Genomic DNA, 25,894 nt, shown 5'->3' with positions numbered 1-25,894 from the left:
ATCGACATTTGTGTACACTGTATTCATGTATTGTAAAAATGTGGAGACAATGTGCAATAAAACGATGAAAAATGTGAAGAAATTGTGTAGAGAAAGAAAGGGATTCAAACAAGTTTTCGTACAACACTCATCAGGAATCGTCGTTGTACTAAAGGACACTGAAACAAAAATTGAACTATTGTAGTATCCCTGCCCGACCAATACGGAAGCAGTACGGAACTAATACGGAGCTTTGCCTGATGTATATTTAGTGTATCTCCGTATGTAAGCGTACGGCAGCTGCTGCATAAAAGCAGCTGCGCATTTCTGTTTTGATGAAGATGAGATTTTGATAATAACGAGCTATTCAACCTCCAGGTGATCACCGGAGAGAAAGTCAGTTATTTTGCCGTTCCTTCTTTCATTAACGATTATATCTCAGGTGTGTACCTGAAAGTAGGATAAAAGTAATTATTGTTGATTTCACCGCGCCTCCCACTCGGCTACCTATTACATTGGTGGCAGCGGTGTGTTTTAGAACAACGTGATTCGACCCCAGACTACCATGGCGATTCTAAGCGACCTGCTACCTTCATGAATACTACCGGTGGTGATGGCGAAGCTGATGAGGACGACAACAGGCAAGCTGCTGACCAAGACAAGGAGGGTATTCCCCAAGACCAGCAGCGTTTGATTTTCGCCGGCACGCAGTCGAAAGCAGGAGCCCACTCTTCACTTTGGTACTTCGCCTCCGTGGTGGGATGCAGATTTTCGTCAACACTCTTCCTGGCTAGACCATCACTCTTTACGTCGCGCAAAGCGATGCTATCGACAATGTGAAGACCATGATTCAAGACGAGGAGGGAGGTTATTTGTCTGACGCCGAGCTAGCCGCTCTGAGTGACCGGCTCAACGAAGATGAAGATAAAAACTGGCTCGCCCTCCGCCATAGCTCCAGCCGCCGCCGTGGTTACTAACGCTGATTCCAGGTATGGCATTTTCTTTCCTGTCTTCCTTCAGTCTCCCTTTTCTCTTCAGTCTTCCTTTATGCGAGTGTGTGAATCCAGTTTAGTTTGGTAGGCGTCTGATCATGGTGAGCCACGGCTTACCCAGCTAAAGTGGGACAATGTGTGTGACAACGCCCCTTATAGATATAGTGTATTCAGTTCGGTTTTTGAACTGCGATGTTCCTGGCGGGTTGTGCCAGCGTTGTGCAGCAGGAGTGCTGTAGTTTTTCAGGTCCTATTTGGAGGACAGTTCTTTCCCTTTTGACCCCGAGAGATCGTGTGAACCTGGTGTGCTTCTACTTTATGATTTGTTATCAGTTCATTTCTTCTGTCTACTCTAAACGTTATCATTTCCGATATAATTTGCCATCTTCCGGTTGACGCTGTGTTCGTAACTCTTCACTAATTTTTTGAAAATCACGAGGGCGTGATAATCTGTAGGAAGGGAGGGTGTAGTATCCCTGCCCGACCAATACGGAAGCAGTACGGAACTAATACGGAGCTTTGCCTGATGTATATTTAGTGTATCTCCGTATGTAAGCGTACGGCAGCTGCTGCATAAAAGCAGCTGCGCATTTCTGTTTTGATGAAGATGAGATTTTGATAATAACGAGCTATTCAACCTCCAGGTGATCACCGGAGAGAAAGTCAGTTATTTTGCCGTTCCTTCTTTCATTAACGATTATATCTCAGGTGTGTACCTGAAAGTAGAATAAAAGTAATTATTGTTGATTTCACCGCGCCTCCCACTCGGCTACCTATTACACTATTATAGAAAATCTAAGTTAGAGAAATAACACTAAGAGCAACAACAGTGAAATTTACAAGTGTGAATTTTAACAATCAAAGCGATACATAGTTTTTAATTTCTTTCAAAGTCAATATACTGTTAAAGAAGCAATAGTTGTCTTCGTGCCGTTTGCCGTGACGGCACTCACGTTCTAAAACTAACAGTCACCCTAGGTCGATATGGAACTCGTATTATAAACAGATCCCTATCCGGTGCAATGGTGCCAGTTTCTTTCAAGCGATCACATGTGATCCCACTCTTCAAGGGAGGCGATGCGACATCAGCAAAGAACTATAGACCTGTTTCATTGTTACCAATCGTCTCACGTATATTGGAGTATTTTGTTAAGCAACAGCTGACACACTTCTTGAGTCGTCATTGTCTACTCCCCCCATCTCAGTTTGAATACCGTAAGGGTCATTCTACCGAGGATGCCCTGATCCTTGCCACCAACCGTTGGTTATTAGCTCAATCTGAACGCAAGCACACGGGCATCGTCATGGTTGATATGTCCAAGGCATTTGATATAGTTGACCATCGCCAGCTTATTCAAATCCTCTTTGAGTTTGGGCTTGGTGGTGTGGTGCTGCAGTGGTTTTGTTCATACCTGTCCGAACGTCAATAGTGTGTCAAAATCAAAGACCAGATTTCAATGCCAGTTCCATGTTCCAGAGGTGTTCCTCAAAGAAGTGTACTTGGACCTCTCTTATTTGTTCTCTACATAAGTTTGCAGATGATATCGTTGTTGATTACTCCGACCGTGACCCTGCTGTTGTTTGTGCTGTGCTCACAACAGCAGTCACCCATCTTTCGTCCTGGCTTGAGGACAAAGGTTTGCTGTTGAACTCAGCTAAGAATCAAGTGATGTTTATTCGTCCCAGAGGTGCGTTTGACGCTGCTCCGTCACTCGTCACCTGCAACAACAGTGTTCTGCAAGTCACACACGTGGCAAAATACCTTGGTGTGTTTATTGATGACCAGCTAACTTGGGCACCCCACACCGAGTTTCTGGCGAAAAAAATTGGCAGCGACCACTGGACAGCTTTGGAGGCATGGCCGGCCCTTGTCACTGAAAGCACGTCGAGTGTGGTTTTTGTCTATGATACAATCTCATCTCTGTTACGCCTCTAATTGCTTCTTTCCTGCGCTTTCACGATCTCTGCAAAATTGTCTTGTAAAACTGCATAAGTCTGGTATTCGTGCTGTATTTCAGGCTCCCCGCCGCACTGCAACAGCTCCCTTGCTTGCTAAGTTATCCATGCCATCGCTTACCAAGTCCTTTTACAAAAGCTGCTTGTATTTGGTTTCCGGTCTATACACGGATCTGCAAGCTCTATTTTTGAAGATAATTTTGTATTACTTGCCCAGCCTCAGATACCACTTGCTGATCGTATAGTCACCCGTGGGCAGCTGCATAATTTACTTCGCATCCCGTTCCTACCCAATCCTGCTGGGAGATGTTCTATCCAATTTCTGGGCAGCACCACATGGAACTCTCTACCCGATGCTACCCGCTCTCTAACAAACCTTGTTCATTTCAAAAAATCCCTTCAGATCTTGATCTCACTTCACTCCATTAGCTATTGACACATTGCTATTGGTCATTGTTGCGAATGACCGAGAGTCCTCGACGTCTGTCTCGCCGTCCAAGAACGACACTGACTCACGCTGATATCTGGTGTTCACAAGGTGTTTGTCGCGCTGGAAACGGAGCGTCTCTGTAAGTCTGTATCCCTGGTGATGTTTGTGCCTGGAGAGCACTATATAAGTGGTGCTCTTCAGGCACAATCTTCCTCAGCCTACTCAAGCTCAACTGGTGATGGGTGAATTCCCCGAAACACTGTGTATTGAGCAAGGAGTGGTGCTTTCTGGCAGGTTTGCCGAGTCGAAGGTTCGATGGAATTCTCGTGTGCTCTGGATGGCAGTCGTGAGTCAGTCAAGTGTCAAGTAAATTCGGCGTAATAGCGCGAGCTCCGGTGTGGGGAGCAAACCCTTTCTTCTATTAATCTATCATACTGTTATATTTTTCATCATAGCCTATGAGCTGTGGCATCAATCATGATCCACAGCAAGAAGGCAGCAATGCCTGTACCTATGGTGAAGTAAAATAAAGGTAACATAACATAACTGGCTAACAGCTCTAGCACATCTTGGATGCGCACTCCAACAGCCTTCCTACTTGGAAGCTTCTAAGTTATAGAAATAACTTAAGGACGGGAAGGTGAGCGCAACCAATATACGCACGAGCTGAAAGTCTCAGCTGTGAAGGGCTTTGGCTGATGTTCATGCATGTCAATCATGACACTGGCAAGACCACCGGACAATACGGTCAAACTACGATTCAAGAACGCAAAAGAACATTCCGCACAACTTGTGTGGTTCAGAGATACGAAGATCAATAAAAGGGGAAGCTATGCGAATGAGCTTATTGTTTAGTAGCTGGTGGTAGTGGACATTATTCCCGTAGCGATGCAAAAGACGTTACTTCAGTAACGTTTGGCGCTAGCCATGGTCCACACTGCTTTAATTCTGTGTGTGCTTGTGTGTTTGTGCCATCGGCATGCCTGGCACTATCCCGTACCTGTCCCGTACCGTACCATTAGAGACAGCTGGCCACAATATTCAAATAGGTCTTTCAAATGCAAGATCATAACGTGAAGCAACTTGGAGGAATGAGTATGTATGCGAAGTGTATTGGAGGAATGCATGCAGGGCTATAGTGCTGGTTCGAATCCCAGGTTATGTCTAGAAAAATATAGGAGAGCTGAAAAATTTATAACATCCCTATGCTTTTTTGCCTAGGTCATCAAGGTGGTAGATGGTGTCGTATTACCCTCGAATGCAAATAGAAAGTTTATTTTCTTCGCTCAGGGCCCTATGCTATGCTTTTTTGCCTAGCTCATCATGCATGTTATTCGAACAGATGGAAACCTTTTGCAATACAATGATGTAGCCGATCAGTTCGTTGTGGTAGGGTTGGGCATTGTAGCCGTCATGGTTCATGTAAAACAATATAGACAATCAATGGGAAAAACATTTCCATCAGTTCTAATAGCATGCAGGATGATTGTTATTATGAACAAAGGAAAAGGACAAAATGTTACGAGTTATGACAAACTGTCCACCAACGTAACCAGATTTTTATACAGTCATCGAGTGCGACAAAATGGCACAAAACTGACAAGGAGTCATAACTCATAACATTTTGTCATTTTCCTTTCTTCATCATAACTATTTTGGCTCACCATCCGAGTTCAAATGATTATTACTATGAAGTTGGCTTTATTTCACTCATGGTGTCATGACATGAGGTAAGAACCCCATCACCGGGCAAAAAGAGACCAAGTGTAATGAGAAAAAAAATAGATAAATGGCCAACGCAATGAAGACCGAAGCAAAAAGGATTGCAAAAACCAAAGCAAAAATATTGAAAGCCGAGGCAGAAACTGAGAGAAGATTATTATTATCATTATTATTATTGAATTACAGATGGAGCGGACTCGCTCCCTTCTATTTACACTGCAACGTTCGAACACATTTTCGTAGTTAAAACAACGGTCTTCCAAAGGACCACAAGCAAAATTTGCCCTTCCGACCTGTTGTCTCTGCTTGTGACAGTCCAGTCACAGGAATTTCGGTGGTTCTCGAACGCATATTGCATCAACTGCTTGCATTTGTCCCATCGCACCTCATTAACACCAAAGACGCACTAGACAATATCCGCACCACATACCCTGGCCTTAAATCACCTGCTGGAACGATTCTGGCTACGATGGATGTGGCGGGTTTGTATCCCAGCATACCGATCGAAGAGGGCGTGAATGCCGTTAGTGACGTGCTAGAGCAACACCATAGCAGAGTTGATATGCTCGGGCTGAGCGTGACCCAAGTCAGGACACTACTGAAGTTTGTTCTGAGTCATAACTACTTCAGATTTGGCAGACAGATCTACCACCAGCTAGATGGGGTTGCTATGGGGAACAACCTGGCACCTCCATTTGCCATCCTGTTTATGCACACCATTGAGACACGACTTCTTCAGGACTCACCCTTCCAACCTATTCTGTTCAGACGATACATCGACGATATCATCATCCTATGGACACATGGTAGGCAGCGCCTTCTGGAGCTCATAGAAAGATTCAAAGCCAGCCACAAACGTATCAAATTCACGCATGAATTAAGTTGTGACAGTGGCTGCATAGACTACATGGACGTAACGATCGCGGTTGGGCAAACCGGAGAGCTGTCATTCAAGTTGTTCCAGAAGGCATGCAGTAGTGGCCTACTAGTGGATTATTCATCGACAGTTCCTCACCACATCAAGTTAGCCGTCGCTCAATCTTAATTCCTAAGGGCACAGCGACTATCGTCTAACCCCACGATGCAAGCCGAGAGCGAACAAAAAATACACAAACAACTGCGCATAAATAACTACCCAGACAGTATCATATCGGAAGCAAGGGAAGCTGCCAGGAAACCTCGGCGTAGACAACGCGGTAATCGCCGTAATCCCTGCTCTGCCTTCCTTAAACTACCATTCAAGTCCGATGAAGTACACCACCATGTGAACAAAGCAATACGGAAATACAAGTTGCCGGTACGTGTCGTATACGAGCACTCGGGCAGCCTCAGGCGTCAACTGTGCCGTTCGGCGCTGTTACCACCCAAGTGCGTAAACGAGCCCTACATTACTGAAAAAAGACGAAGAGGACGTCCACTAGGGCCTTGCATTACCTGTGAGTCTGGAGGCGAACGAGTGTGTATGGCAAAGAATGTAGTCTACGAATTGCAATGCAAATGGTGCCGGGAAACGTATGTAGGGGAGACGGAACTCTCCTTGGAAACAAGAATTCGGGAGCACAATGGCGAGGCACGCCGTCGCACTCTCGATAAGCCATGGGGTGACCACGTGCGCGACAAACATTCTGGCGAGAGTATAGCTGCTGCGGATAGTGTGTTCTCGGCTGTGTCAGTCCTGGCAAAGGCAGGCGACGAGCAAGCAGAAAACTGCGAGAAGCTGTTGAAATCCGCAACTTGCGGCCGCAAGTAAATATCGTATCTGGATATTAATATATCACAAATCCCTTTCGCCACCTTTGTAGCTGACACATTTGGCGCAAACACAGCACAGCACAGTATATTTACTGCTCCTTTGTAGAGTGCACATCATTGCAAACCTGATGAGGGCTATATGCCGAAACGTTGTTTTAACTACGAAAATGTGTTCGAACGTTGCAGTGTAAATAGAAGGGAGCGAGTCCGCTCCATCTGTAATTCTGTATGAAACTGCAGGAGGCCTCACCGCTTCTAATTATTATTATTATTTCGGAAATATCTCCATTGCACACCGTACATAACAGGCTCTCAGCTGCATCGAATAGATTTCCTAATGCCAATATTTCGCCCATTCGGCATCATCAGGGCATCCATGCAAAAGAAGAGGCAAGCGCCAAAATAATATACTCAGCAGAGGGAAAATACTAGAGACATTCACACCTACAAAAGTGTAGAATCAACACCCTGAAATTTGGTAACGCTATACATAATGTAGATATTCAAGAAGTATTGGATTTACTTGTAATGTAAATTTCATACAGAGGGTGTGAAAGCACAATTAAGAGAGCCATAGAACAGTGAATGTATAGTGATAGCGTAGAGTGAAGAACAACTACCCCCACACCGAAGTCAGTGCCGCAAAGCGAGCGGCCAAGAAGAAGCAGCAGAAGCAGGAAAGGCGACTATCTCACCCACAGCAACGGCATGGCCATGGGCATCGCTACAGCAAGCAATCCCAGTCCGTCATCAAACTGCCATTCATCAGCGACTCACTTGCCGCTCGTGTCTCACGATGTGTTCGTAGGTTCAGTCCACGTGTTCGTGTTGTCTTCTTGTCTGGTCCAACTTTGAAGAATATGTTGGTTCGCTCGTCTAGTGGAATGCATGTGTGCCCCCGGGAGAAGCAGCGAACCCAGAGGGAGGAGGCGGCCAATGGAGTGTCGTGCATGTGATGCGACTATGCGAGAATGTCAATGTGTAGTCAAGGATGTTGTTTACTAAGGGTGCATTCTTAAATCCTCTCGGAAAAGTTGGAGACTCTCCGAAAAGTTCGAGAGCTGTTCTTATATCCTCTCCGAATTTTAGGAGGCTCTCCAAAGCTCTCGAAGCTCTCCAAGCTTCAGAGGTGGTTGAAACTCGGAGATTCCCGCGGTTTGGGATCAGCGCATGCGAACTAGGCTAAAAGATCATGAGTGTACGCATTTCTCTTTTCGCATACGCACAGCGCATGCTATTTTCGTGGCACTCAAGATCACGGCCCCTTTGGCGCTCCATTTTGCTTGACATCTGCAAAATATCTCCGAATTCTTCGAGACCCGTTCTTGAAGAATCCCAGTTTCTTCGACTTCTCTTTTCTTCTTCTCCTAGAAGCTGGAGAATTTAAGAACGCACCCTTAATGTCTTGCACGTTGTGTGAGACCGAGTGGCTGGTGAAGGATCGTTCCGCTGAGCACTACCGAGAGGCAAGGGCGATGGTAGTGAAGGCTCCCTGGGGATTCTACTAAGCAACAAGAATCTTCCAAGTCGCCCAACTTCCTGCCCTTCCACCAGGCAAAGATTCTTGGCCGGGAGGCTTCGCTACCATCGAGGAAATTGCTGGAGGCCATCGAGATCAGGAATCGCAAGGCAGCAGTTAACTGCGATGACGGATGGCGCCTAATTGACTGAATCACTGCAAAGTTACTGGATTACCACTCAGCACTGAGACCTATCACCTGAAATCTTCTGAACTACCACCGGACTTGTCCACTTACACTTACACTTTACGCTATCACTATACATTCACTGTTCTATGGCTCTCTTACGTGTGGTTTTCTTTTTGTAGGTGTGAATGGCTCTAGTATTTTCCGTCTGCTGAGTATATTATGTTGGCGCTTGCCTCTTCTTTTGCATGGATGCCCTGATGGTGCCCAATGGCCGAAATATTGGCATTGGGAAATCTATTCGATGCAGCTGAGAGCCTGTTATGTACGGTGTGCAATGGAGATATTTTCCGAAGTGAAAACTACGCTGCAATGGAGTCTGAGAGTTTTACGGAAACATTATTATTATTATTATTATTCAAACCAGTTAATTATTATTATTACTATTATTATCGTAGAAGAGAAAAGGACATATCGATACGAGTTAAGAGTAACTCTCCATCACTGTAACATGATACTATATACAGTCAGAAAGTGCAATACTAGGCACAAAACTGACAGAGTACTGAAACATTCAACGTCCTGACACCTAGCTTCAACACATCTCCGTAGCGCTAACCGACAGCCTTCCAACTTGGAAGGTTCGAGGTTATGGAAAGACCAAAGAGGGGAAGGCAAGCGCAACGAAAATGAGCAAAAGCTACAGTCCCAACGGAACAAAGAATGTCGATTGTTACTGGACGATGACGAGACCAGTACGATATTTGACAAAGCGGTCTAACTACAATTCGAAGCAGCAAAGCAGCACACCACCCAACTTGGGTGGGTCATAAATATCAAAGATAAATAAAGAAAGGGAAGCTTTGCGAAAACGAATTGTACAAGCCGAAAGCCAAACTCCTTCAGTACTCCTCATGCATGACATTGTGATGGACTAGTTGACTACAAAACAAGTTGTTTCACACGACGTACGTTTCGCCGTATGGTTCGTGACGGCTCATCAGGTGTGCAATTTGAAACTCGGATGTTGAGCCATAAATAAATGTCGAAGAGAAAAGGACATATCGATACGAGTTAAGAGTAACTCTCCATCACTGTAACATGATACTATATACAGTCAGAAAGTGCAATACTAGGCACAAAACTGACAGAGTTTCCCTTTCTTTATTTATCTTTGATATTTATGACCCACCCAAGTTGGATGGTGTGGTGCTTTGCTGCTTCGAATTGTAGTTAGACCGCTTTGTCAAATATCGTACTGGTCTCGTCATCATCCAGTAACAATCGACATTCTTTGTTCCGTTGGGACTGTAGCTTTTGCTCATTTTCGTTGCGCTTGCCTTCCCCTCTTTGGTCTTTCCATAACCTTGAAACTTCCAAGTTGGAAGGCTGTCGGTTAGCGCTACGGAGATGTGTTGAAGCTAGGTGTCAGGACGTTGAATGTTTCAGTACTCTGTCAGTTTTGTGCCTAGTATTGCACTTTCTGACTGTATATAGTATCATGTTACAGTGATGGAGAGTTACTCTTAACTCGTATCGATATGTCCTTTTCTCTTCTACATTTATTTATGGCTCAACATCCGAGTTTCAAATTATTATTATTATAATTTTTTTTTTAAAGAGGTCGGAGGCGGATATTACTTTAAAACGAAGGTAAGTTATGGGTCGCAAGTATCTACGCAAACACACATCTAGTCATAATAAGGCACTTGTCATAAGTATCCGAACGTTTTCGGTCCCTTCTCATCAAGGATTATACAGGGAATGGCTCAAGCTGGAAAGACTAAAACTTATATAGCGTAAAGATAATTAGATAACAACACTCGTGACAAGGTGGAAAATTATCAAGTTTAGCACGACACAAAACTCGAAGGAAAATAATAATAGTGACAACAACATACAGTCCATTTCAAAACTATAGACGCGTACCTAGGCAAAAACCGTTATGCCAGCATCTATACCACATAAAATCTGTGATCACTTTGTGCATAAATTTTTCCAAATTGCGCGTCTGTTATCCAATCCTTTAGAAACTATAAGAGAGTAATTGTGAAGCGATCCTGAGCAATATTCCGAAAACTATTCTCAAACAGTTCCAGCCAAATTTGAAATATTTCAAAAACCCTACGCGTCTATAGTTTTGAAATGCACTGTAGTGAGCAAATTAAGTTACATTGTTACCACCTCGACGAGGAGTAACACCAAACAATTGTAGCGACAACACATTTTCTTTCTGTACGCAAAGTTCAGGATCTAACTTACGGATATACAAAGCTTCTAACACAGCCAGATGTAACGCACATCTACCACGTGACAATATTGAGAAAACATTATCACTGTACAACTCACGACAATTGGTACGGGCTGACAGATGTTGCTTGATTGACGAAGTGCGATTCTTAGCTCCATTGGGTGTTGTCTCCTCCAATGTCCCGTCATCTCGCCTCTTCGTGGCATCACCACTATCTGTCTCTTCGCGTTTCCGCGGCCTTCCACGTTTCTTGACACTAACCGTTGAGATGACGGGACATTGGAGGAGACAACACCCAATGGAGCTAAGAATCGCACTTCGTCAATCAAGCAACATCTGTCAGCCCGTACCAATTGTCGTGAGTTGTACAGTGATAATGTTTTCTCAATATTGTCACGTGGTAGATGTGCGTTACATCTGGCTGTGTTAGAAGCTTTGTATATCCGTAAGTTAGATCCTGAACTTTGCGTACAGAAAGAAAATGTGTTGTCGCTACAATTGTTTGGTGTTACTCCTCGTCGAGGTGGTAACAATGTAACTTAATTTGCTCACTATGTTGTTGTCACTATTATTATTTTCCTTCGAGTTTTGTGTCGTGCTTAACTTGATAATTTTCCACCTTGTCACGAGTGTTGTTATCTAATTATCTTTACGCTATATAAGTTTTAGTCTTTCCAGCTTGAGCCTTTCCCTGTATAATCCTTGATGAGAAGGGACCGAAAACGTTCGGATACTTATGACAAGTGCCTTATTATGACTGGATATGTGTTTGCGTAGACACTTGCGACCCATAACTTACCTTCGTTTTAAAGTATTATCCGCCTCCGACCTCTTTTAAAAAATCGTTACACCGTGGAGGCAAACTTGGACACTGGGCCTCCTTTGCTCAGTGTCTTGTAGCAGCGTGTTCACAAACCGAAAGTTAAATTCCAGTTCCATCTACTAGTGCTTTAGGCTCTTTTTTTATTATTATATTTTTATATTTATTTTATAGTACATGCACCTTTACCTGTTCGTAGTACAATCTTTGCTAGTTTATACAGTCATGTATGTACGTTCCGTCCTGTTAGTTGTCTTGACGGATACATGACTCGCAACACTGCTCACTAGTATTAAACAATAGTAAGTAGTAGGGCCTTGAGCTCTACAGCGTGCATGAAGCTCCCATGCTGCGCGCTTGTCCAGCTGCAATACAACTAGGCTACACTGGTGGACGTACAGACCCCTTGCCGGTCTTTGTCCACGCTGATGCGCGTAACAGCGACTGTTGCCATCTTATACTTTTTATCGTCACGACACTGTTTCAATTACTTCAAACAACGCCTCCCAATCACCCATATTGATCTATTGAATGACGTTCTTGCCCTCCGTGGTCGCCTCAATACAGCTATATTCAGTGTCAGGTTACTCCATGACTGCCTACACTACTCTGTTGCACCTAAGTATTTGCAAAAACGAGTGCAGAAACTAAAGCTTTATGATTCTATCTCTATCGAGAAAGTACTTTTGCAGGATGATCTTAATTAACAAGGCAAAGAGCCAACTTCACAATGCACGATCGAGGTTTGTGTCTTCGTATCAGAAAGTACGAAGACTCCTCAATACCTACGATTTTGTAAGATTTTCATGGCTAATATCGCAATGTGACTGTAAACAACGATCTAGGCACCATGCAAAACACGTTTGGATTGTGTCTGCCTTGAGAAAGGACCGATTCGGCACATGTAGCGACAATTATGATACTATTATTAATCTTGCCGGTATCCCTTTGACTCAACTACAAAAGGACGTGCTGTGTGGCGGTTTAGATTTTGGCATTCCTCCTAAACTAATTTTCCACCTTGTCACGAGTGTTGTTATCTAATTATCTTTACCCTATATAAGTTTTAGTCTTTCCAGCTTGAGCCATTCCCTGTATAATCCTTGATGAGAAGGGACCGAAAACGTTCGGATACTTATGACAAGTGCATTATTATTATTAATAGTAGTAACGCAATAAATAGAGTAAGCTGCGCACTCAGTACAAACACCATTAGCAAAACTTGTTTTCATGTAATAACGAAGCTTATTCCTTGAACGTTTTCGTGGCCATCTCATCAGAAGGATTACTGGCAAATCAAAATTAATTCTAAACTCAATATATGGGCCTCAACCAGCGAAAACAGCCCTTACTGGCTTAGGGTCAACATTTTCAAAATTCCTTTTTGGTTAGAAATTTGTTGAACCACGTCTACTGAAGGACCTCAGCCAAGAAAAAGTTCAATATTCCGATTCTAAACGGGTGTATACACCAATATACAATATGTACTCCAAATTGGTGCAATGTATGTATACAATGTGTGTGTACTATGAATATTCAGCATTCTAAGGTGGGTGGGCAGCTTGAATACTTTTGAAATAGTGAAGTAAGCAGCTATAATGACAAAGAATAGCTAATGAGTGCGGAGAGATGATCGACATATTTGCAGCTTCATCCTGCGTGGAGTCGTTCCGCAATCTTGTCTTCCATTTCCTCCTCCGCAGCTGGAGACATGATGTCGCTGCCGTCACTAGCCCCAGACACAGAATTTATCTCAGGTGACGACTCCTCATCTTCCGACTCTGACGAGTCATAGGCCACCTTGAGCCGCATCGCAGCGGGGCCTGCTCTAGACATTCAACACAGCCCGGTCAGAGTGTACCTGGCGCATGCAGGCCAGCCGGGTCAGATTATCCGGCAGAAAAACAAACAAAAGCCTTCTCAAAACGCAGGAAAACAGAAAGGCGAAGTGCCGGAAATCGGACATTTTAGAGAACAAGGCGAACGATCAAAGTCCGCAAACGTAGAAGGTAAACGACACTACGTGAAGAATGCAAAGCAGTTCCATTGGATTCTGATTTAACAATTTGAAAAAAAGGAATTCTGTTTTCTAATCAGCGCTAGTACTAGTACTATAGTCAGTTTCAAAAAGATTAGCAATCCTGGCGATCGCCCGGGGAGTTTGCCGTCTTACCGTATGACGGCTCGAGCGCTGCCTGGAAAAACTCACTGTGAACTCGAAGAAATATTCCGCGCGAAAGCATGAAAAATGACAACTCACTGACGTCGGTACTCATACATGACTTTGTGTTCGTCTGGTTTACAACAAACGAGTTCTTCCTCGTATCGATATGGAGTCAGAGAGGACATGTCGAAACTTCAAAGTGTGGTAAATTTTGACGAGCGGGATGCGTCCGTTTTGTGACCAAATAGATTCTTTGAGCTGCCGCGGATGCAATTTACTCTCACGATGTGACGAAAACGGCATCGACACAGACTCATTCCCAAGGCCTTGAAGTGGCAAAGCTATCCGTGTGACTTCGACGACATTTTGAGAAAAGCAGACGCCTGTGAAAGCTGATAGAAGACGGCGTTGACTCCTAAATTCAAATAAATTGGCGATCTTCAAATACTAAAATAATTCTCAAACAGAAATCGATCGATCGATGTGCCGGTGTATTCAACAACACGTAGCTACAGCGCAATGACTTCCGTGTTCACTCACACGGTTTCAGTGTTGTGTGTGTTCACAACTTCACATGGCGTGAGCCAGTCAAGTGTCAGTCAGTTCAGCAGGAAACGCGAGCTCCAACAACAAGTCGTTTCGCGCAGCCACCTTCTTCAATTTTTGTTGTCTTGTACCAGCGTGATCACCAAAACAATGAAAAAATGAAGAAAAAAATGTTTGACTTGAAGATTTGTTGGGATTTGAACTCACAACTTCATGGTCAGCAGACAGCATTCATAACCACAAGGCCAAAAAGGAAGGGATAAATCGTGGGTTTTGATAACAAATCGATACTGGCTTCCAGGGCAAATTATAAACCATGGGAAAAGGCCAGAAACCTGGCCGAAATACTAACTCCTTAATGGTTGGTCCAATTGTTCCGAAACCTTCACAGAACAATTTGCCGTGTCCTAACAAGCCGTTTTATGTACTTTGTTGTCCAAATTTCCCTTATCTTCATACTTTTTAAGACCCAAACTTGATTGCTAATCTTTTTGAAACAGACTGTAAGTAGTAGCAGCCTAGCAGGACGAACATGTTCACGTATTAGAGCACTGGGGGGGGGGGGGGGTGCCTGCAGCACCTTGTGGAGTGGCTGCTTCCTCGCGACCAAATCCACCGCCGCTCGTCTTCCTTTGGAAATGCGTCTTGCACAAAGCGCATGACATGGATACTAGTAGACTGGCAGGGTCCTAGTCCAGCCAGGGTCGACCTTTCTTCCAAGAGTCTTGGAAAGCGTGAGTTCTTTTTCTCTTCGCTGCGGGCTCCATCGTCCAAATCACCAATCGGCTGAAAACTTGCCACTGTGTCAAAAGCTATAGCCAAAGTTACGCTTTTGACTGCCTGCCTCATCGACTTTGAATGTCCTGACTCCCAATTCCTGCTCGCCGCTGGCCAGATCGCGCTCGAACCGGTTGACCCCAGTTGACCCTAGCCGAGTTTCTGTCGCTTGCAGACTGTAGACTGTAGTGTGTAGATCTACCATGGTGTACCAGTGGTGTACGGTTGCGCTAGATTTGCAACAGATGGGGTCCGCGAGTCGTAAAACACCCGTATTTTAGGAATCCATTGTCAGTTTGAGGCATTTTTCAGCCGGGTCAGACTGGACCCGGTGTTATCTGTTCAGCCAGGTCGTGCAGTTCCCCAGCCGGGCACGTGACCCGGCTGACCCAGCTCTCCAGCAGGCCCTGCGCAGCAGGAGATGACGGCTGCGATCCGCCTTGCTGTCGACATCGATGTCGGAACCAAAGAACGTTTCTTCCTCATCCTGAACTTCAGCGGCCACTTCAGCATCCACTCCCCACCAGGCTCGACCTAGCTGTAGACAGTGACTGCCGTGTGTGCTCTGCGAACAGCTCTGGCGTCCGCAGCCATCGCCACAAGATCAAGGAACACTGGAGTCGCCACTCGACACCCCTTCAACTTCAAAATAAAGTACTTCAAGCAAAGAGTTCAAAAAGTCGTCGCGCTGTTTGCAGCGCGAACAAAAAATCGTTGAACATCACACATCTTCACTAGTTTGAGGGAAAGAGACAAACGGGAAAAGTCTGAAGAAAAAATTGACCGCCACCACCAGGACTCGAACCAGGGACCCTCGCTTGTAGCTAGCGATGCTCTAACCACTGAGCTATGGTGTAGTCGTCATCCCAGCAGAGGCTGTTCAACATTTTCTTCAGACTTCGTAACTCACACTTCCTGTGAATCCACACAGGCGGGTGGGACGCAGCCCTCACTGTACCCACACACTTCACGTACACTCTAGCACGCGGGGAGCCCCAAGTCATAAAATCTTCACTAGTTTGAGGGAAAGAGACAAACGGGAAAATCACAAATCGACCTTTTTCTCGAAAAAATTACGAAATCTCTAAGGGTCGTTTTCGCTGATTGCTGCTCATATAGTTACGCACAATGCAAGTAATACTTTAGACACTACCTAGCGCGAGAAATGAGAGTTGAAAGAAACATAAAATCAATCAACGATATCAGGTGACAACAGATGAGATAAATTCACCACTAGAAAGTAACCATGCAACCAAAAACGAGAACTACGGATCTAAATTTTAGCAACATAAGATCTAATGTCACTTATGGTATTTAGGGATAGTTCAGGATCGTGACAGATGAACTGTTTTATCATTTCCTGGGGATATTACCCGAAAATTAAGAAACTAGGCCGGAAAGTCACCCCGTGGACGGCCATCATGGACCATGCCTTATGACTCGCGCCGTTCGCTGCTGAATGACACAACAACTGCAGCATGTCGTGTCATCCGAATCGTACAAGATTTTACAGCTCGTCCTAGCCATCCCGACGGGCTCTTATGTCCCGTACCGTCAGCGTTGCGACGTGAACTAGCGTTAAAGGACACTAAAACTAGATTGAACTTTTATAGAAAACCTAAAATAGAGAAATAACACCAAGAACGACAGCAGTGAAATTTACAAGCGTGAAGTTTAACAATGAAAGTGAGAGCAATCCTGAATGCATGTGCTAACAATAAACGGATGGTTACCCTGAGTTTTTGTTGCAGGATTTGATTTCTGTGCCACTAAACGGTCAGTCCCTGAAACCAACAAAGCAATCTACAGCAACCACAACTAATCCATCATGCAATCCCACTATTGAAAGACCAAGACGATCAACAGCCAACAGAAGCTACGCATTAAACGGAATAGGGCGAAAGGAGGGACGTGACAGCAGGTTGGTGGCCGAGTCAAGTTCAATGGACCGCGCCAGGCGGGATGGACCAAATAGAGAGAATACAGAGGAATCGGAGGCTGGAATGCATGGCGAAGGAAGCAGTGAGTCGGAGAGCGATGAGGAGAGTGGTCGTGAGAGTGCAGGGAGAGTGTTGGTATTGTGCATTGGTTTCATAGTAGAAAGCCTTCAGTGTGCACTCATCCGCTAGCTAGTCCTGATTGTTGCAATTCGCGTTCCGAGTCTTCTTTCACTGTATTGTACCGTGGTCGACATGGTTATAAAAAGTTTAAAAAAAAGTAAATTATCGTGTCCGTTCCCGAAGGGAACTACGACGGCCGCTAACACCGGGTAAACCCTGTTATGCATGGTTATGGACTATAGTTAAAAAAAATTGGAAGCCATTCAGCAGGGTTTGTACAAGCCTAATTTGTGTGTACAGAAAGATAGTATAATTGGGTTGAAATTGTTCAAGTAATGTGTCGGGTTTGGTGTGACCAAGGTTGGCCGTTAATGTTCTAGGTGAAGTGTACTGCTGTTATGTGTATGTTGTCCTTCCTTCCTTCTTTCTTTCTTTTTCATTTGCAAGTTTATTGTTAGCACACGCATTCATGATTGCTCTCGCTTTCATTGTTAAATTTCACACTTGTAATTTTCGCTGCTGTTGTTCTTAGTGTTATTTCTCTAACTTAGGTTTTCTATAATAGTTCCATTGTGTTTTAGTGACCTTTAGTACAAAGACGATTCCTGATGAGTGTTGTACAAAAACTGTTTGAATCCATATTATTCTCTACACTATTTTTCCTATTTTCATCGTTTTATTACAGGCAGGCATTGTGGGATGGTCTAAGACCCTGATTGAGAAACAGAGGGTACCAGGTTCAAGTCCTGCTTGGAAGTGGAAGGAATTTTTCCAGCCGTGCTGCGACCCACAGTTAATTGAAAACTCGTGGCTTGGCTCGAGGGTAACATGGATGCAGTTAATGGGATTTTTGGTCTTTGATCACTTTGTGGTGGGTCTGATCTACTTTACCTCCCACCGTTTAGGCTCTGCATCTGCGCCTTGATCCTAGAGGGTGGTGGCGTTCCTACGGATGCGGAAACTCGGCTTCCAGCCGAGTCTCACGTAAACCGTGAAATTTATTTATTTATTTTATTGCACATTAGTCTCCACCGTTTTACATTGCATGAATAAAGTATACACAAATGTCGATTCTGCTTGTCTTATTCGTTGCGGTTATCAAAAATTACCCAAAAATTGTGTACGTCGTGTATGTGGGATTCTACAGCCGGCAATGTCGTAAAAAGCAGATACTGATCTCTGTGCAACTAAACGGTCAGTCCCTGAAACACAGCCATGATAGTGTATTGTTCTGTATAACGTTATACAAAACAAATGCTAAGATTTCTCAGGCTTTCATTTTTTAAATCCTGAGCAGAGTTGGTCACACACATACATAGAGTGTCACTTGATAGTAACAGAGCAGGAAACTTACTAGACACACAGATTGTTGGACGTGGTTCTTTGCAAGAGTCTTGATGTGTTGTGTTGGTTGATGGTTGGTAGGTAGTGCAACGAGACCCATTAGTGACGTCGGTATATACCGGTATGTGGCTGACGTTGTTGTTACTCAAGATTTGCGATGTGGTCAGCAGTTGTGAGGCACAGCTGAGTTGCTGAATGTCTGTAGACAATCGACGACCATCATACTGCTCACGACACGCCCTGTTTGCATCATCTGCTGACAATGAGATGCTATGGTATGTATACCTGTGTGAGTCACACACTATAGAAGCTGCTTGTGTATCTACAGCAACACACAAGTGTAGAACAGATATACAATTATGCCATCTCAGTATCATACTTTATGCAGAGATCTGATTTCTACGAAGAGATGAGTATAACACTTGTTCGTACTCGAAACACTTTGATAAGTTATACACAGAGTACATAAAGAGGGGAAGCCAAGCCAAGAGGAACTGTCACAAACCAAAAGTCAATATCCTACTAAACTAGTTGTTTCGCTTGACTTGCCTTCTTTGAATACTTTACATACATGTACCTTTGAGAATCCAATTTGTGCAGCTTGGTGCCTTGCGTCGTCGAGTTGTAGTTAGTGTAGTCAGACTGGTGTGTCCAATGTTCTTACTTATGAAATACTAATCTCGTCGTCATCATCCTGTAATGTTCGGCATTCATTGTTGCCGAGGGACATGCCTCATGCACATCTTCATGTCACATCCCTTCCCCTTATTTGAACTTTCCGCACCCAAGCCCTCCAAGTTTGAAGATTGCTGATTTTCGCTTTGTAGAAGTGTTGGAGCTACTTGTAGGTACCAGGTCGTTGAATATCGTTGAATATCTGAGTATCCATGGCAGTTTTGTCACTTTTGTGCCTTGTTGTCGAACAATGTGACCGATTAAGATCACATTACCTTGCTGGACTGTTATTCAAAACTCGTAACTTATTGTTCCTTTCTCTTTACTAATGATACCGGCTCAACATCCGAGTTTTAGCTTAGTTTTTCATAGTGTGTTAACTCCCTTGCAGGCACAGTGGGTTGGTCAAAGACCATGATTGAGATACGAGAGGTACCTGGTTCAAATCCTGCCTGGGAGCGGTTTTCCAGCCATGCTGCTACCCACAGTCAACTGGGAACTTGTGGCCAGGCACAAGGGGTACATGGATGCAGCTAATGGGGTCGGTTTCGGCACTTGTGTCAGTGGTTGTGAGACTTACCCACTCACCCCCACCGTTAGGCACTGCATCTGTTGTTAGGTTTACCGGGTGTTAGCAGCCGTCGTGAGCTCCCTTCCTGAACGGACACGAATATTTACTTTTTTTTTTAACTCCCTTGCAGGACAAAGCCTGATTTTCACTATTTAAGCAATTCTACAGCTATGATATCTACCTTCACTGACGAAACTTTTAACTTATACTCGAAACAGGTGCATGAAGGACCTCAGTATCAACCGATGTGTCACTTTGCTGGTGGTGTGCTGTGGCAAAGTGTCCAGGTCGGCTGGGGAGCGCATTAATTTTGTGGTGGTTGATAAAAAAAATTCTCCTTTAAACACACCACTATTAACCCTTTCCGTTTGTGCCATATTACCCAACTTAGCTGTGATTTCAGTGCAGTAAATCACTTGAACGAATTTTACATACTATACTGTAGAAAGGCAGATTTTCGCGAGTAAATTTTGTAGCGTTTTCTGAATCTGGGTCAAATAACGATGAAATTTTTTAGCAAATCCGAGTTTCAGAGTTTCAAAAAAGAAGGATGACTAGTACTGTACTGTACATGCAAAGTTTTGATCGGCGCGGCAAAAACATCAGCGAAAACACTAAAATCGCTCAAATATCCCGTCGCTAAAATTAGTCGTTTTACAGTACACAGATGCAACCACCTCACTTTCGATGTCACTTCACCTTGGCTCTTTGGAAAGAGAGCTAAGCTGCACCTAAATAATAAAGTTTCTGGGAACACCACCGTTATCTGTGATAATAATAAAATGTTCGCTTATTTACACGCCTGTTGGGACTAGTAAAATAATATAATCTACTACTACTACTACATAATTATGTACATTGTTAAACAGGACAGGGTGATTTTATGAATGAAGTTGTGAAAATTGTATTGACATCGAGACCATATCAGGTAGCAACCAATGTGGGTTGGTAATTGCACAAAACACAGGCTGAGAAGACAGCTTGCTCAAGAATATCAAATAAATTGTTGTCAATGACACCATCCAGAAGACGATATTGCTTGCTTACTTTGCTCACAACTCGGCACTTTGCCAAGGCACACGATTACATCACGTCTTCCAAATATGGGATTACGCAATGAGCTTATGCTAGAACCATTTATGAAAATTGTCCATGGACCATCACGGCAGAAAGTCCGCCTTGCAGAGGGGGTGGATGTGATGGTTGAGAGCCGGAGACGGTTCATACTCGGTACGCCCCTGAGGTCAATCCCCAGTACGCTAGTTGTACCAGAAATGAAAACAAGGTTGCGCCTTTGGCACGAGGTACAAGAATCGACAAGCTGGGAATGTCCCCAGCCGGGTCACAAATCCCGTAGCTGCCCACGCCGCCAGACATCCCGTGAGACCACTGTGATACAAAAAGAACTTACCAAAACATCAACAGCACCTGTTGAGGATAACAATGCTACGTCAACAGTTGAACCTATTGAGAATAACAACGCTACGGTAAACTTGAACTCCAGTGAGCTCAAGCCCAGGGCAGGTCAGACAACCCCCGCCGTGCGTGGCAAGTCCAGGGCTGAGCACATGCCTAAAGATGATACAGCACAAGAAGATGACGACCGTGATGGCTTCACACCAGCCCGTAGGCCGAAAAAGAAGAGTCAACAAACGGCTGACCAGAGACCAGGTAACCAAGCTGCCAATTGTGAGCTCCTGGATGATGCCTTGAGTAGTGTTCTGCACCGGACAGGATCACATTACGAGGTTCTAGCCGACAACATTATTCAGGGAGCCAGGCAGGGAGCCGCTAACGCCCACAGGCACAGCCAGGCGGCTAACGACACCTGCAGTCGCTAACAAGCCCCAACCTCGGATGTACGTACACCATTGCTACATAATGTATCTTCATTCAACAAAATAGTATATGTATATTACATTGAAAATGATAGGAAATTTCACACACATTAGTTCTTCCTTTTCTCTACATCACTAAATCCCCTAGCATCATCTTTCATACCAATGAGCAACCGCAATCTGCGATCATGTACCAACCACGACACATCCCACTTGTCCTTAGTGTTCATGAACGTATGCAGTCTCCGCTTCAAGGTCCATGCTCTAACCGCACTGATCCCCAAGTACGACATCCTGGGTACAGCCGAAACATGGCTAAACAGCGCGATCTCTGACGGAGAAGTACAAATCCCAGGTTATAACCTTACCAGATGTGACCGCGAAAACAGGACTGGAGGCGGTGTATGTATCTACTACAAATCATCACTTCTCATCACGCCACAGCCAAATCTCCGCCTAGACGGCGTGGAAGCCGTCCGGACACTGCTGCGATCGAAGTCCCAGAAGCACCTGTTCGGATGTGTATATCGTCCCCCGCAGGAGTCTCTCGCGTACTGGACCCTCCTGGACTCTGCCTTCCATAGAGCGTCTCTGGTGGCAACATCAATGACCGTTGTAGGAGACTTCAATGTGGACATGTTCCGAGGTCAGAGAATGGCGCAACGTCATCACCTTGAAGATGTCGCATCTGTTTACAGCCTCACAAACCACGTGCTGTCCCCGACAAGGATTACACCTCTCTGTCCCCAAGGTAGCACCATAGATTTAGTCCTTTCTACAGAGAACTCAGTGTCAACGTGCACGGTTGTTCCGTCCACCATAAGTGACCACTCTACCGTCCGTGCTATTATGACCTTTGCTGTACAGACGAAGAAGTGTGTGCGTGCTCCACCAACACGTAAATTGCACAAAATCGATATTCCGCTATTTCGCGAGGACCTTAAATATTGCTTTGCACAAGACTTCCCCTCTGATGTCGATGTCGACACTTACTGGGAGCTCTGGCACAATCGATTTATGACTGTGTTGGACACACTTGACCCGCTCGTACAAGGGGCAATGAAATCTGCAGAACCTGTGCCTTGGTCAAACCGGGACATTTATCAGTTGGACAAGAAGAAGAAAAGGTATCATCGCCTTTGGCTGGCCGACAAAGGAAATGTTCAACTCCACCAGCAGTACCGGAAGGTTCGAACTCAGGCAACGGACATGTATAGCCGTTGTAGGAATGAGTACTTGGCACGTCAATGCCAAGTCCGCATCGGTAGCGAACTGAGCAACATCACAGTATGCACAAGTGGAGTACCCCAAGGATCTGTATTGGGGCCCATCTTGTTCAATATATACACCCGAGCGGTAGCTGCAGTAGCTCACCCGACCCCTAGTGTACAATTTGCTGACGATATTGCACTATACCAAAGTGGTTCCAACACGGCAACTATTTCACTGGGACTCTCGTCATCCGTCACTGCGCTGGCCGACTGGCTCGAAAACCGCGGCCTGATATTGAATGAACGGAAAAATCAAGTTCTGTCCCTCTGTGGGAGGGATGCGCAAACCAGTATCGCTGTAAATTGCCATCAGACCCGCTTACCTGCTTGTACTGCGGCCAAGTACTTGGGTTTAACCATCACCGAGCAACTGACCTGGGACCACCATATCCACGACATTACAGCGAAGGTGAACAGGAAAGTCGGAGCATTGTGGCGAACCCGGCCGTCCCTTTCCCAGAAGGCCAGGGTCCAATACCTAAAATCCGTTGTGATGTCCGACCTATTATATGGAAGTGTGGCCTATAGCACGTCCCTCTCAGCTTGTGCTCTAGGGAAACTCCGTCTTCAGAACCGTGCCATCCGCGCTGTGTTCAGCCTACCACCCACATCTTCGGTAAGGCACCAAAGGGAGAGCATATCCCCCCGCAAAATCGAGGAGACACAACACCACCAACTCATCGATCTCATCTGGCGCGGCCTGAACGGCCAATGTAGTACAGCGCTTTCAAAGCAGCTGACGCCCGCAACCACGGCCCCAACTCGACATCAAGCCAACGCCGGGCTCATTCTCCCGCTGGCCAGGACGAATACCGGCAGGCACTCGCCAACCGTTCTTCCGTGGAACTGCGCTGTGGAACACTCTGCCAGCCAGTGTACGTTCCTGCAAAGCCGTGGCCGACTTCGCAGCAGCCGTGTACCCGTACACTCTCTGGCCATAAACGTTTTTAAAGAAAAGAAACAGTGACAATCCCCCCTCCCCCCCCCCCCCCACACACACACACAGACAGTATGTATAGGCATATAACGAACGGTCTTTCCCTGTTAGCTCTGTTTGTCCAATACATGAGATAAAACGTCTTTCTTGTTGTTTTCCTTCTATATGTAGTTGCTTCCAGCATGGTAAGCGACAGTACCATGGCCTTTTCAGATTTTCATTGTACCTATTTGTAGTTCCTCCCGGGATCAGTATTTCTACTTGAAATAATATCCACTCCAATGTCTCATTCTTAGCATTCTTTTATTCGCTTCCATGTAATGGGCTTATTGCCGGTTTGGTATTGCGAATTCAAATAAAAAACAACAACAAATTGCTCATGGACTGTGCTTGCTCCGCCGTCGCTGGTGGCGGTGGGGGAGGAGAATGGGCGTGGTGGCTCATCGGGTCGGCTTGTGTCGCCGCCTTTGCTCCGGCCGTCGGTGGTTCCCTCGTCAGTGCCCCCGGCGGCTTTGGCTGAGGTGGTGCCGCTTGCGGTCCCGGTCCCACTGCCTCCTCCTGATCCTCCACCATCGGTTCTTGCGGCGGTGGAGCTTGCCAGTGGGAGACCGCGAGCAACACTGACAGCTGCATTAACACTACAAATGCCGACTCAAAAAGACCCACCTTGCATATCAGTAGCTCCCACACCAACACCAACAACGCAATATACAGCAACCACAACTAATCCACCATCCAAGCCCACAATTGAAAGACCAAGACGATCAACAGCCAACTACAACAGAAGCTACACACTCAGCGGACAAGGGCGAAAGGAGGGATGTGATAGCAGGGTGACGGCCGAGTTGACTTCAATGGACCCGGTCAGGCGGGATGGACGAGACAGAGAGAGTACAGAGGAAGCGGAGGATGGAGCGGACGGCGGAAGGAGCAGTGAGTCGGAGAGCAGTGATGGGAGTGATGGTGAGAATGCCGGTGAGAGTGTTAGTGTTGTGCGTAGGTTTCGTGGTAGCAAGTCTTCAGTGTACAATCATCTGCTAGCTAGTCCTGATTGTTGCAATTCGTATTCCGACTCTTCGTTCACTGTATTGTGCCGCGGTCGTCATGGTTATGGACTACAGTTAAAAGTGTTGGAAGCTATCTATCAGCGTCTGTACAAGCCTAATTTGTGTGTACAGAAAGATAGTATAATTGGGTTGAAATTGTTTAAGTAACGTGTCGTGTTTAGTGCGGCCAAGCTTGGCCGTTAATGTTCTAGGTGTAATGTACTGCTGTTATGTGTTATCACGTTGTCTTTCCTTCCTTTCTCCTTTGTTCATTTCTCGCTTTGATTGTTAAAATTCACACTTGTAAATTTCACTGTTGTTGCTCTTAGTGTTATTTCTGTAACTTAGATTTTCTATAATAGTTCAATTTTTGTTTCAGTGTCCTTTAGTACAACGACGATTCCTGATGAGTGTTGTACGAAAACTTGTTTGAATCCATATATTTTTTTCCCTACACCATTTCTTCATATTTTCATCGTTTTATTGCACATCGTCTTCACCGTTTTTACATTGCATGAATAAAGTACACAAATGTCGGTTCAGCTAGTTTTATTGATTGCGGTTAACAAATTACAATTTGTATTTGCTCGCAGTGGACATAGTTTGATGCTCTCTCCATGATATCAAGCGAATGGCCGAGGGCCTTCTTGATTGGTGTGAGTTGCCAGTATGATGCAAGCCAGATATGGATTGATCGAAGAAGGATAGATTTACCATCACTGTGGATAAGAGTCATACTGTAGCTCAGTTGGTTAGAGCATTGCTCACGAATAGCAAGGTCCCTGGTTCGAGTCCCGGTGGTGTGACTGATGATTTTTCTTTCTTTCATATCTGGCTTGCAAGTGTTGAGTTTCGGAGAGAAATGAGCAGGACGTGGCATGTGGCCTCTAATTTCCTAAAACTCAGTATTGTGATCAGAGATTTTCATATAGCTCAATCTCCACGATAGATTTTGTTATGGTCGGCGTCATTCGCTCTAACGGCTGTGGTGGCTGGTGTGGTGACTGAGGTAGACCAGACAGCACATGCTATCTACCCTCTTGGCAATATATTATTATTCACACATATCCGCCGGATGAGTATGCGTGGCCCATGCACCATGGGGACCCACGAATAC

The sequence above is a fragment of the Sycon ciliatum genome, chromosome 11, assembly GCF_964019385.1.
Source record: "Sycon ciliatum chromosome 11, ocSycCili1.1, whole genome shotgun sequence".
Taxonomy (NCBI): Eukaryota; Metazoa; Porifera; class Calcarea; order Leucosolenida; family Sycettidae; genus Sycon; species Sycon ciliatum.
The sequence above is the reverse complement of the archived record's forward strand: the minus strand, read 5'-3'. Positions refer to the sequence as shown.